The sequence below is a fragment of the Ornithorhynchus anatinus genome, chromosome 7, assembly GCF_004115215.2.
Source record: "Ornithorhynchus anatinus isolate Pmale09 chromosome 7, mOrnAna1.pri.v4, whole genome shotgun sequence".
In the NCBI taxonomy this organism is placed as follows: Eukaryota; Metazoa; Chordata; class Mammalia; order Monotremata; family Ornithorhynchidae; genus Ornithorhynchus; species Ornithorhynchus anatinus.
The window spans coordinates 13410660-13423576 of NC_041734.1; the positions used below are offsets into that span (position 1 = coordinate 13410660).

The 12917-nt window shown below is 43.3% G+C and overlaps 2 non-coding genes across 2 annotated transcripts; one reads left to right on the forward strand and one right to left on the reverse strand.

The window, feature by feature from the left end:
- Window positions 1-280: 280 nt before the first annotated feature.
- Window positions 281-353, reverse strand: TRNAG-ACC. Its single transcript has one exon. It is a non-coding gene; the product is annotated as a tRNA-Ala (tRNA).
- A 158-nt stretch (window positions 354-511) lies between these two features.
- Window positions 512-584, forward strand: TRNAA-AGC. Its single transcript has one exon. It is a non-coding gene; the product is annotated as a tRNA-Ala (tRNA).
- Window positions 585-12917: the final 12333 nt, after the last annotated feature.

Genomic DNA, 12917 nt, shown 5'->3' on the forward strand with positions numbered 1-12917 from the left:
GATCAAGGGGATGAACCTCTCATTAAAACAATAGCAAATAAATAGAATCAAGGTGATGTACATCTCATTAACATTAATTGTGTAGCATTTGTAACAATCTGTGTAACATTCTTTACACAGGTCAGCAATTAAATGGATGTTTGATGACTCAGAGTCAGAAGAGTATTAACCCATTTTCTATTTCTCGGAAGCGGCTTTCCTAATCCAGGGTTCGAAGTTATTACTGTACATTACCTATTATCTTTTTTTTCCAAAATAATGTCCCCCTCTAAAAAGCAGATGGAGAATGCGGGCATCGATCCCGCTACCTCTCACATGCTAAGCGAGCGCTCTACCACTTGAGCTAATTCCCCTCTCCTCTGGGCCTTCTCTCGTCCGATGTGGCCCTGGATGAGCCAGAACCCGGTTTGACTCAGCAAGAAATGAACTGAGCACATAGTGATAAATACAGGACGTTTACAGCTCAGGAAAGAATAATCATTTGACAACCTGCTTCATTCACTTTCGGGGAGGGGAATTAGCTCAAATGGTAGAGCGCTCGCTTAGCATGCGAGAGGTAGCGGGATCGATGCCCGCATTCTCCAGCTTTTGAAACACGAAAAAAATCCACAACAACCATATATCAAATGCATTTCTTATTCACCCCGTAGGGTTTTTCACACTAAGAAAGACAGCACTACAGCAAACGTAATAGAGGAGCTAGCTAAGATAAACTTTTGAGAGCATTTTTCTACTAATAATGGCAATTTTTAAAAATTGTAGCTACAGTTCGCTAAAACCTTAGTTATTTTAATGATGTTGATGATATTCATAACATTATGTAACATTCAACAATAAAATTGGGTATACAAACAATTCAAGATTAAGTCAGGCAAGTCATAAACAGTGGGAATAAAGGAAACTAGATCTTCTGCTTCCCCGCACCAGAGGAAATGAAGGGGAATTTTCCTGGCCACAATCTCTCCATGACCAAAATAAACAAAAGTACCGGATGCTCGTTGTGGGCAGGGAATGTGTCTGTTTATTGTTGTAGTGTACTCACCCAAGCGCTTAGAACAGTGCTCTGCACACAATAAGCGCTCAATAAATACTACTGAATGAATGAAACTGAGATACTGCCTCATACTGGGCAGCATCGGTTTGGGATATTCCGGTGGATTGGGTCTGCACGAAATTTCCTTTGCACGCTCCTTTCATGGTCCCTTCTTTGCCCCCTGTCCAAATTTGCCCCTCCTATCCTTTCCCTTTTCTGTCTCTTTCCCTTTACGACTTTTTCCTTCTTTTCTTGTCCTCTTTTTAACCAGTTTTTCTTTTCGCCTCTCCCCTGAAGCTCCAGTCCTCTTTTTTACCAGCTTTTCTTTTCTCCTGTCCCCTGGAGCTCCACCCCTCTTCTCACTTGGAGCGCCACGAAATAAAGTCGCCTGTGTTACGGCTGTAAAACTCCTAGATGCAAATATCCTTTAATACTAATCCAATGCAAGCTTTACGCTGTTGAAAAGGCAAAGAGAAGGATTTTTTTTAAAAAGCGCAAAACCTTGGAGAATGCGGGCATCGATCCCGCTACCTCTCACATGCTAAGCGAGCGCTCTACCATTTGAGCTAATTCCCCTTACAACAACAGCCCTCAACCATTGAATTATTGAGTTAGGCATGATTCAGCAGTGATTATGCAACCATGATTTGCGGGAAACTGACTTTTAATGACATCTATTTCTGTTTATTATATAATTTACTTAGTGAATGATAAAATCTGGAAGTGACATATAGCTAACGAGGTGTCCTTGCTTAGTGCCTGAGGGATAACAGGTTCACATTAAGATGTTTTAACTCAGTATTAACTATATGCATTATGCTGTAGGGTAATTGAATGCTTGAAAGAAACGAAAATAAAAAAACCCAAGTTCACATAATTGAACTTTGGTGTTTCACACACATAAAGTAGCTCTTTCATTTGTTTTAGAGGCAGTCTTCTGGAGAGTTTTTAGAAATGTTACAATTCTTAAAACCCCCCAAAACCCAAGATTGTACCTGCCAGTTTCTGTTTTTCTGAATCTTTAAATTTTAATTTTAAACTGTATTTATTGTTTCTCCTTGTCTCCGATGATGACAGTTGGTTGAATATTCTTAATGCAAGTAAACGTAGGTAAGAAGTTCAGTGACAAGCAACCCATATTGGCTGCATATTTAATGTATTTTAGTAATTTTAATCCATCCTAGGAAATAACCAGTCACGTATGAGAGGCCTGGTATTTTGGATTTCTCTCTCAATATCAGCATGGAACTTCACTTAAATTATTAAACATTACTTCCAATTGCTCTAAACCAGCATAATTTAACTACCACTGTCAATCCTAAATATTTATATATCAACTGAAGAAGTTGAGGTTCCATTAGGGAAATTGTTTTGACTTTTAGATCAAATAGCTGGATAATTTAAGTAGGAAAATTTTGTGAGCCCCTACATTAAATTTCCAAAGAATGCGAGGCCAGTATTTTTCCCGAATGTGGTCAAGAGAACTTTAGAGAGGTCTCTCACAGTTCATTAGTATCCTCAGGGTCAGAGACCAGGATCAGAAATGAAAGGGAAAAGACTTGTTGATAAATTAACATGGCAAGAATATTTGCAGTTAGTGGTGGAGACGGTGGGTGAAAGAATGGAGGTCTGCATTAAATATAAAGGTAAAGAAACCCTCGATGATAGGAAAAGCATTATGGATGTCTACTCTAGCTAGCTTTCTTGATAGGTTCCCTGAAAGGAAAATGTTAAGTGAAAGCTCACTCACTAAACAAAGTACTGTTTCTCATCTTAGGTGTCCACACCATGGAGGTGATTGCCCAGATAGCTTTATAAATTAGACTCTCCGTTGGACTGTATTCTCTGAAGCACTTAGTATTGTGCTCTGCACTTATTCATTCATTCATTCATTCATTCAATAGTATTTATTGAGCGCTTACTATGTGCAGAGCACTGTACTAAGCGCTTGGGATGAACAAGTCGGCAACAGATAGAGACAGTCCCTGCCGTTTGACGGGCTTACGGTCTAATCGGGGGAGACGGACAGACAAGAACAATGGCACTAAACAGCGTCAAGGGGAAGAACATCTCGTAAAAACCGATGGCAACTAAATAGAATCAAGGCGATGTACAATTCATTAACAAAATAAATAGGGTAACGAAAATATATACAGTTGAGCGGACGGGTACAGTGCTGTGGGGATGGGAAGGGAGAGGTGGAGGAGCAGAGGGAAAAGGGGAAAATGAGGCTTTAGCTGCGGAGAGGTAAAGGGGGGATGGCAGAGGGAGTAGAGGGGGAAGAGGAGCTCAGTCTGGGAAGGCCTCTTGGAGGAGGTGATTTTTAAGTAAGGTTTTGAAGAGGGAAAGAGAATCAGTTTGGCGGAGGTGAGGAGGGAGGGCGTTCCGGGACCGCGGGAGGACGTGACCCAGGGGTCGACGGCGGGATAGGCGAGACCGAGGGACGGCGAGGAGGTGGGCGGCAGAGGAGCGGAGCGTGCGGGGTGGGCGGTAGAAAGAGAGAAGGGAGGAGAGGTAGGAAGGGGCAAGGTGATGGAGAGCCTCGAAGCCTAGAGTGAGGAGTTTTTGTTTGGAGCGGAGGTCGATAGGCAACCACTGGAGTTGTTTAAGAAGGGGAGTGACATGCCCAGATCGTTTCTGCAGGAAGATGAGCCGGGCAGCGGAGTGAAGAATAGACCGGAGCGGGGCGAGAGAGGAGGAAGGGAGGTCAGAGAGAAGGCTGACACAGTAGTCTAGCCGGGATATAACGAGAGCCTGTAACAGTAAGGTAGCCGTTTGGGTGGAGAGGAAAGGGCGGATCTTGGCGATATTGTAGAGGTGAAACCGGCAGGTCTTGGTAACGGATAGGATGTGTGGGGTGAACGAGAGGGACGAGTCAAGGATGACACCGAGATTGCGGGCCTGCGGGACGGGAAGGATGGTCGTGCCATCCACGGTGATGGAGAAGTCTGGGAGCGGACCGGGCTTGGGAGGGAAGATGAGGAGCTCAGTCTCGCTCATGTTGAGTTTTAGGTGGCGGGCCGACATCCAGGTGGAGACGTCCCGGAGGCAGGAGGAGATGCGAGCCTGAAGGGAGGGGGAGAGGACAGGGGCGGAGATGTAGATCTGCGTGTCATCTGCGTAGAGATGGTAGTCAAAGCCGTGAGAGCGGATGAGTTCACCGAGGGAGTGAGTGTAAATGGAGAACAGAAGAGGGCCAAGAACTGACCCTTGAGGAACTCCAACAGTTAAAGGATGGGAGGGGGAGGAGGCTCCAGCGTAGGAGACCGAGAATGATCGGCCAGAGAGGTAAGAGGAGAACCAGGAGAGGACAGAGTCCGTGAAGCCAAGGTGAGATAAGGTATGGAGGGGGAGGGGATGGTCGACAGTGTCAAAGGCAGCAGAGAGGTCAAGGAGGATCAGAATGGAGTAGGAGCCATTGGATTTGGCAAGAAGGAGGTCACGGGTGACCTTAGAGAGAGCAGTCTCGGTAGAGTGGAGGGGACGGAAGCCAGATTGGAGGGGGTCTAGGAGAGAATGGGAGTTAAGGAATTCTAGGCATCGATTGTAGACGACTCGTTCTAAGATTTTGGAAAGGAAGGGTAGTAGGGAGATAGGACGATAACTGGAGGGGGAAGTGGGGTCAAGAGCGGGTTTTTTTAGGATGGGGGAGACGTGGGCGTGTTTGAAGGCAGAGGGGAAGGAGCCCTTGGAGATTGAGTGGTTAAAAATAGAAGTTAAGGAAGGGAGGAGGGCAGGGGCGATGGTTTTAAGAAGGTGAGAGTAAGCGCTCAATAACTACCATTCATTGATTGATCTCAGACATTCAAAATAGGTCTGTCAAGAACAGATGATTTCCATTCAGGTCTGAAAAGACTAAATAGTGACTTTCTGGACTATAATAACAATAATGGTGGTATTTGTTAAGCACTTACTACGTGCCAAGCACTGTGTGAAGCATTGGAGTAAATGTAAGATAATCAGGTCTCAGAAGGGGATCTCATTCTAGGAAGGAGGAAGAACAGGTATTGAACCCCCATTTCTCAGATGATGGAACTAAGATTCAGAGAAGTTAAGTGACTTCTCCAAGGTCACACAGCAGGTAAGTGGCATAGCAGGATTAGAACCCAGGTCCTCCAACTCTGAGGCTCGTGATTTTTCCACTAGGCCACGGTGCTTCAAATAAATTCTTCGTGGTGTGCCTTTCACCCCCTAATATCCCAACCCCCTTTTCACCCCTGAGATCCATATGAAGAGTTGGCACCTGAATTTCTCATAAAATGTGGTAATTTCAGATCTCTTCTATAAGCCCATGGACACACACCATGTTTTATCTTTAGTTGAACTTTACATGTGGAGAAACAGCATCACCTCCAAAGAGATATTTAATATGATCATAAAAGTGGGATTTATCTGGCAAAAGATAAACCATAGGGGCACATGAGCAAAAGAAGCCTATTATGGAAGGGATCCATGGCTGGAGGCTGCTGGTGTGAGATCGACTGAGGGAAGGAGGGGTAAAGACTTGTTAGAAAGTTGTACTGAGAATGTGGGATTTTATAGTTGGTCAGGTTAGAAATTATATCTGGTGGTGATGAGATCCTGTGAGTGTTCAAGTTGGTGAGTGGGTGAGGTGGAGCAGCAAATTGGCAGTTGAGTAATAAACTCATTTTGTTCACAGGGTCAATTGCTTAGTACAGTGATTGATCGATTGATTGATTGATTGATTAGGGTTAAATGGTGGAGTTGTAAGAGAAAATATTCATGAATCAGTCATCTCAGTGCCTGTGGTCATTTCAGCTCGAGTCATTTAGAACCCAGGTCCTCCAATTCCAAGGCCTGTGCTTTTAACACTAGGCCATGCTGCTTCAAATGAACTCTCTGAGGTATGCCTCAACACCCCCTAAAAATGCCAACCCCTCTTTCAGTCAGTCAGTCAGTCAGTCAGTCAGTCAGTCAGTCAATCGTATTTATTGAGCGCTTACTGTTGCCGAACACTATAGTAAGCGCTGGGGAGAGTACAATACAAAAATGAACACTCATATTTCCTGCCCACAGCGAACTTACAGGCTAGAGGGTGTCCTTTCTGCCACCAGTTGCAGTTTAATCGCAACAGTAGTTTTAGGGTAATTTCACTGCATCTCTACGGGGACTTCCCTTTCCGACTTCTGACTTAAAAAATTATCATCTTCTTGGTACAGCTCATTCCTTAAACTTTGTTTTGGCAAAAGGCAGCAATCGACGATTTTTTATTTATATGAAATAAGCCTGAACCGACCATAATCCTACTCATTCATTCATTCAATAGTATTTATTGAGCGCTTACGATGTGCAGAGCACTATACTAAGCGCTTGGAATGTACAATTCGGCAACAGATAGAGACAATCCCTGCCCATTGACGGTCTTACAGTCTAATCGGGGGAGACAGACAAAAACAATAGCAATAAATAGAATCAAGGGGATGTACATCTCATTAACAAAATAAATAGGGTAATAAAAACATATACAAATGAGCAGACGAGCACAGTGCTGAGGGGAGGGGGAGAGGGGGAGGATCAGAGGGAAAGGGGGGAAAGGGGACTTAGCTGATGGGAGGGTGGGGGGGCAGAGAGGCAGCAGAGGGAGCAGAGGGGAAAGGGGAAGCTGTCTGGGAAGGCCTCTTGGAGGAGGTGAGCTCTCAGTAGAAAGTGTGACTCATTAAAAAATTTTTTTCTATTTCTATTCCACTATTTATTTTAGATATATTTTATTATGCTATTTTTGGTAGGGATTGTCTTTATTTGTTGCTGAATTGTACTTTCCAAGCGCTTAATACAGTGCTCTGCACACAGTAAACTCTCAATAAATACGAGTGAATGAATGAATGAATGAATGAATGAATAGGAAGCAAAACGAACTATTTTCAATGTCAGATTTTAAATAAGACTATGATCTATTCAAACGTTTCCTATTTGATATGCAATGATTTGAGATGAATAAAAATAGCAAAAGTAAAACGAGTTTCATCCTTCATAGCGCTGCAAAAGGGAACCAAACCGTACGAAATGAAATTTTTTGATCTTCAGAAACGAAACGAGTAGTCGCTACCAAAAGACCCGTGGAGAATGCGGGCATCGATCCCGCTACCTCTCACATGCTAAGCGAGCGCTCTACCATTTGAGCTAATTCCCCTTCCTGAAAGAGAGAGTTTAGCTCACCAACTGAGAGCTACATAGAACTAGACCGATCCGTGCTGCCTAAATTAGAATTTGCATTTCTAAATGGATCGATTTGAGTCAGCCTGAAGGCCGCAGTCTCTCATAGTGACTTTTAACTAAAGATTAAGCAACCGGAAAGGGGAATTAGCTCAAATGGTAGAGCGCTCGCTTAGCATGTGAGAGGTAGCGGGATCGATGCCCGCATTCTCCACTTCCACTTTTGATTCCGCACTTGCTTTTTTAAAGTGTGCTTTTGAGTATCCAGCCTTTGGCTACCACAGTACTTTATACCCTTTTAATAACTATAAACCAGCTATGCTCTCAATCGTAAACCCCGACATTCCAGATCACATTGTGCTTCTTACTTTTATTCTATCCAGGGTACATAATAATAATAATAATGATGTTACTTGTTAAGCGTTCACTGTGTGCCAAGCACTGTTTTAAGTGCTGGAGTAGACACGAGTTAATCAGGTTGGATAGTCTTTGTGTATCCCCATTTTACATTAATTCATTCAATCGTATTTATTGAGCTCTTACTGTTTTTAGTGGACTGTACTAAGCGCTTCGGAGAGTACAATGCAACACTCCCTGCCCACAACGAGCTCACAGGTGAGGTAACTGAGGCACAGAGAGGTTAAGACTTGCCTAAGGTCACACAGCAGACAAGTGGTGGAGCTGGGATTAGAACCCAGGTTCTGACTCTCAGGCCGGGGCTCTAGCCACTAAGTGTTCCAGTAAGACCAGGCGTTGCACGGGAGAGGAATTGGGAGGAACGAGTAAGGTAATTCAAATCTTCATCTTTCAACAAAATACAGTCTTATTTGGCATTCCTTTTTCTGCTAGTCATAAATGAGGGTGCTAAATATCAGCTCAAACAATGCTGAGCCACGTTTTAGCTGACAAGGGCAGTAGCTGTAGCATGATTCCCTATTAGTATTTTTGGTATTTATTAATCGATCGTATTTATTGAGTGCTTACTGTGTGCGGGACTTTGTCTAAGCACTTGGGAGAGTACAAACAACAATATAACAGACACAATGGCTGCCCACAACAAGCTTAAAGTCTCGAGGGGAAGAAAGTGCTTTAAGTTCTTAGTACTTGCCAAGCCCTGAGGTAGACAGAATATAATCAGGTCTCACAGCTTAAGAGGGAGAGCAGTTCCCCATTTGGCAGATGAGGGAACTGAGGCACAGAGAAAGAAAGTGACTTGTCCGAGGTCAGTGACTTGCTGCTCTGAGGTAATACTTTAAAATATCATGGAGTTTGCCCTTACATGATTGCATTTATATTAGCATCATATTTCTTTGTAACTATCCCAATTTTTGAAAATTCCATTTGCCTGCTGTTTAAAGGAAATAAATAAAACGAAATTTGCTGACACATTTGTGCCTGGATGTCTACTGCCCAGTCCTTTCCCTGTTATTGTTTCTGTCTGTACTTCTGCTGCCACCCTGGCCTCTAGACTAAACTTATTGTGGGCACGGAACGATCAGCAAACTCTTATATTATACCCTCCCAAGCGCTTAGTACAGTGCTCTGCACACAGTAAGTGCTCAATAAATACAACCGATTGATTGTACTCTCTTCATGGCAGGGTGGGGGTCACGCTGCCCCTCTCTTTTCGTCTTTCCACCACCTTCCTGGGAGCCAAATCCAAGCCAATCAGAGAGCCTCACAATGACTTGGACAGAAATGTCTAATTCACACTGACCACACAATTATATGATGTTGGGGAAATAATGAACTGAGCCAATAAACCAGAGGAACAATTAAAGGCTTACTAAGAATAAAAGTCATATATTAATTGAAGAATCTCTTACCTCCATCTATGTGAAACTTCTTTCAGGCAATTTAAAGACCAATGCCTCTTTAGCGACTGCAGTGGACTATAGATGTGAATAGACCTACTTCCTACTGTTTCATTTTACTGAAAATGTTTTAAAATTGGAAATGGAGCAAAACTTTATCTGTACATATTTCTCCTCCGTAAACTGAATTCCTAGGAAGCATAACATACATGATGCAGAAAAAACATCTCTCATTCTAATTAAAAGGGCATGCTTGGTTTCCAAAATACTCCCCCCAACCCACCCCAAATTGAACACGTTGTGGCAGGGAATGTGTCTGCTTATTGTTGCATTGTACTCTCCCAAGTGCTCAGTACAGTGCTCTGCACACACTAAGTGCTCAATCGATACAACCGAATAAATGAATTTCAGGTATATAAAAGGATGGTAATAGCAAGAACAAGTTACTAATTTGGTCTTAAATTTAAGACTCTCCCCTTTCAATCCTTTATTACAAATATTTTCACATTTACATTTAAAAAGAACGTGTTGTGAGTTCTTAGTTCTCAAATGCTCTTCCGTAATGTTACTTCCGTTAAACTCTTAGGATCACAAAGGAGCTTCAGAAGCTATCTAGTGGCAAGGAGGAGTATTTCTTTAGGAAACAGGACAAAATGAGCCTCACTGTTAAAAATAGACCTTGCCTATGACTCCCCCAGGGCCAGATTAGTACCTCACCAAACCTAGGCGAGTCTGCATGATTTCCTAAACTCTCCACCTTGGGTGGGGACGGTGGGTAACCAGGAGGGCCAACATTCAGTTGTCTCTTAGATCACTGGTAATACTGCACCCATTCAATCGGCAGTCCAGGAGCAGGACCAAATTCTTTCCAGCCTCTGCAGTACTTTAGCTCCCTAAGCTACCCTTATCTTTCATTCAATCGTATTAATTGAGCGCTTACTGTGTGCAGAACACTGCATTAAGTGCTTGGGAAAGTCGTGACGCTTGAGAAACAGAGCATGGAAGACTGAGAATTGCTTTTCACTTCTATGGGAGCAGAGGCCACTGGGGCTTCTTGGCTCAGAAGCACCTGGGCACTAGTAATTTGTGAGAAGGGGGGAGTCATTTTGGGTTCAGACCTTGGAGCATGTCCTGTCCCTTCCTCTACTAAAGTGGCCGAAGGAGATGAGTCTTTAAGCAACTGTCCTTGGCCTCTCATCTGTGCTGATGCTGACAATTGACCAACAAGTAGGACAGTAAAAGCCAGCCAACACAGGTTCCCCTAGGCCCATGTAGTTTTAGTTCTAGCTCAATAAAGAATGTGTAAAATTCTTGAAAATGACCTTTAAGTTATATTCCATGCCCACCTTTCAGTCCCTGGCAGGTCTGCCCTACAGCAATCCTTGCCTGCCCTCCCTCTCCCCAAGAGTCAGCTTTGGCAGCTTATCTACCCAGTATAAGTTTAGATAAAATTTGGGATGTCATCATTGTACTGTGATGTTATCCCAGCTCCACCAAGTGTCTGCTGTGACCTCGGGCAAGTCACTTCACTTCTCTGGGCCTCAGTTACCTCATCTGTAAAATGGGGATTAAGACTGTGAGCCCCACTTGGGACAACATGACTACTTGTATCTATCCCAGCACTTTGCACAGTGCCTGGCACATAGTCAGCGCTTAACAAATACCATTATCATTATGTGGATCAAAAATATTTTTTAAAAAATATTTGCCAAGCACTGACTATGTGCCAGGCACTGTTCTAAGCACTGCAGTACATACAAGCTAATCAGGTTGGACACAGTTCCAGTCCAGTATGGGACTCACAGTCCTAATTCATTTTTTTTTTTTTTATACGGATGAGGTAACAGGCACAGAGAACTGACTTCCTAAGGTTACAGAACAGGTAAGTGGAAGAGAGAGAACTAGAATCCAGGTCCTAACGTACCACAGGCCCGTGCTCTATCCACTAGGCCACGCTGCTTTTTTTCTCAATCAGTGGTTAACTGGAATGGTGTGCACTCTGTACATGCCCCATGCTCCAGACTCTTCTCCTATTGGCATAATCCCGTCTGTTGGAGGAGAGGTAACTGCAAGAGAGTCCTGACGGGACCACTTGCCTTCCCAATGGGACCATGAGGACCACCTGCTTTCCCTCTCCTGGTTATTCATTTGGCCCTGTCTTAGGCAGGCAAGAGCAGGAGCAGGACCAGGATGGGTCTGAAGGGAGCCACAAAGGCTCTGCTTTTAATCACAGCAGTCATGATGGAGGGAATCAGAGGCATCAGTGACCTCAAATGAGCAACAACATTCAGTCTGTCTTACACTGTGGACTATACCTTCCCTGTACCTAACCCCCACAAATCATGGAGCTTTGTGATAGCCAACGTTACATAAGCACAACTTAGGTAATGTAATGGGCATTTCGCTTATTTGAGTCTTTTCTCGGGAATCAGCCAACAGATAATGGCAAATGCAAGTTTCCCTAGCCAAGCTCAGGGGTCAGTTGCTGAAAATAGAGATGATCAGCAAGACCAAAAATTGATAAAAAGGAATTAGGGAAAGGCAGTTTAGCTCTGCCAAGCCTGTCTGCACCGGGAACTAATTATAACTGCTTAAAGTTCAATGTGCTGCCTGTAAATTCACAGTACTACTAGTACAGAACCCATCTGATTTGAAATGACAGGTAGTAATATCCATGGCCAAAATAAATCATGCTAATTCAAAACTACACAGTGGTAGCCAAAATGTTTGATTGAAAAGTGAATTAGATATTCATGATGCACCACATGCATTTAAGTATTCAGATGATTTCCACAGATGATCTCATCTACTTCTGATAACCAAAATTATTTCATGTTAAAATATTTTGTCCCACAGTTGGATGTGTTTTGGGGGAATCTGAACTCCATCGGGGTTATCCTGGATTGAGGATATAACCTTACTACTCAGGGTACTAAGTCACTGTGAAAATTAGGAATAATAAGCTCCAGAGGAAACAAAGATGGTTTGGTAAATAGGACCAAAGGAACCAAGAACTTCTTTCCTTCACCCTGACAAGACTTCCCCTGCTTTCATTTAATGAATGAAGCACTTTGCCTGTTCACAAGTCCCTGTAGGAGTCACCAGACATGTAGGATTTAATACACCCCAGTGATTTAAAAATAAAGTCAGGAGGCCTGATCATCTTGAAGCTACCAGACCGATAAATCATGGTCTATGCACTTGGACCTGTGACCTCTGGGCATTTGATATTCACCCCACCCTTAACCCCACAGCACTTATGTACATCTCTTTAAATTATACATTACGAATTGTTTATTCATATTAAGATCCGTCTCTCCCTCTAGACTATAGGCTAATTGTGGGCAGGGAACATGTCTATCCACTGTTGTACTCTAAGTGCTCAATACAGTGCTCTGCACATATTAAGTGCCTCAAAAGCAGCATGGTGTAGAGAATAGAGCATGAGTCTGGAAGTTGGAATGACCTGGGTTCAAATGCTGGCTCCACCACTTGTGTGCTATGTGGCCTTAGGGAAGTCACTTCACTTCTCTGTGCCTCAGTTATCTCATCTGTAAAATGGGGATTGAGATTGAAAGATCCATGTGGGACAGGGACTGTGTCCAACCTGATTTACTTATATCCACCCCAGTGCTTAGTATAGTGCCTGGTACATAGTAAGGACTTTAATACCAGTTATTATTAATAAACACCATTGATGATGATAAGTAAGCCCTCATTACTGATTTTTTCCCCATCTTCAGAAGCTAGAATTCTTTCCTCTCTTCCTAGTTTGGCCGAAGAACAATTTGCACCCCCCAAAACTAGGTCTTTACCGAACCCAAATTAATCTGAGGTTTTCCTGCCTATTTTACTACTTTTTTTGTTATAGCTTGGCTACCTGTTTGTCTAGTCAG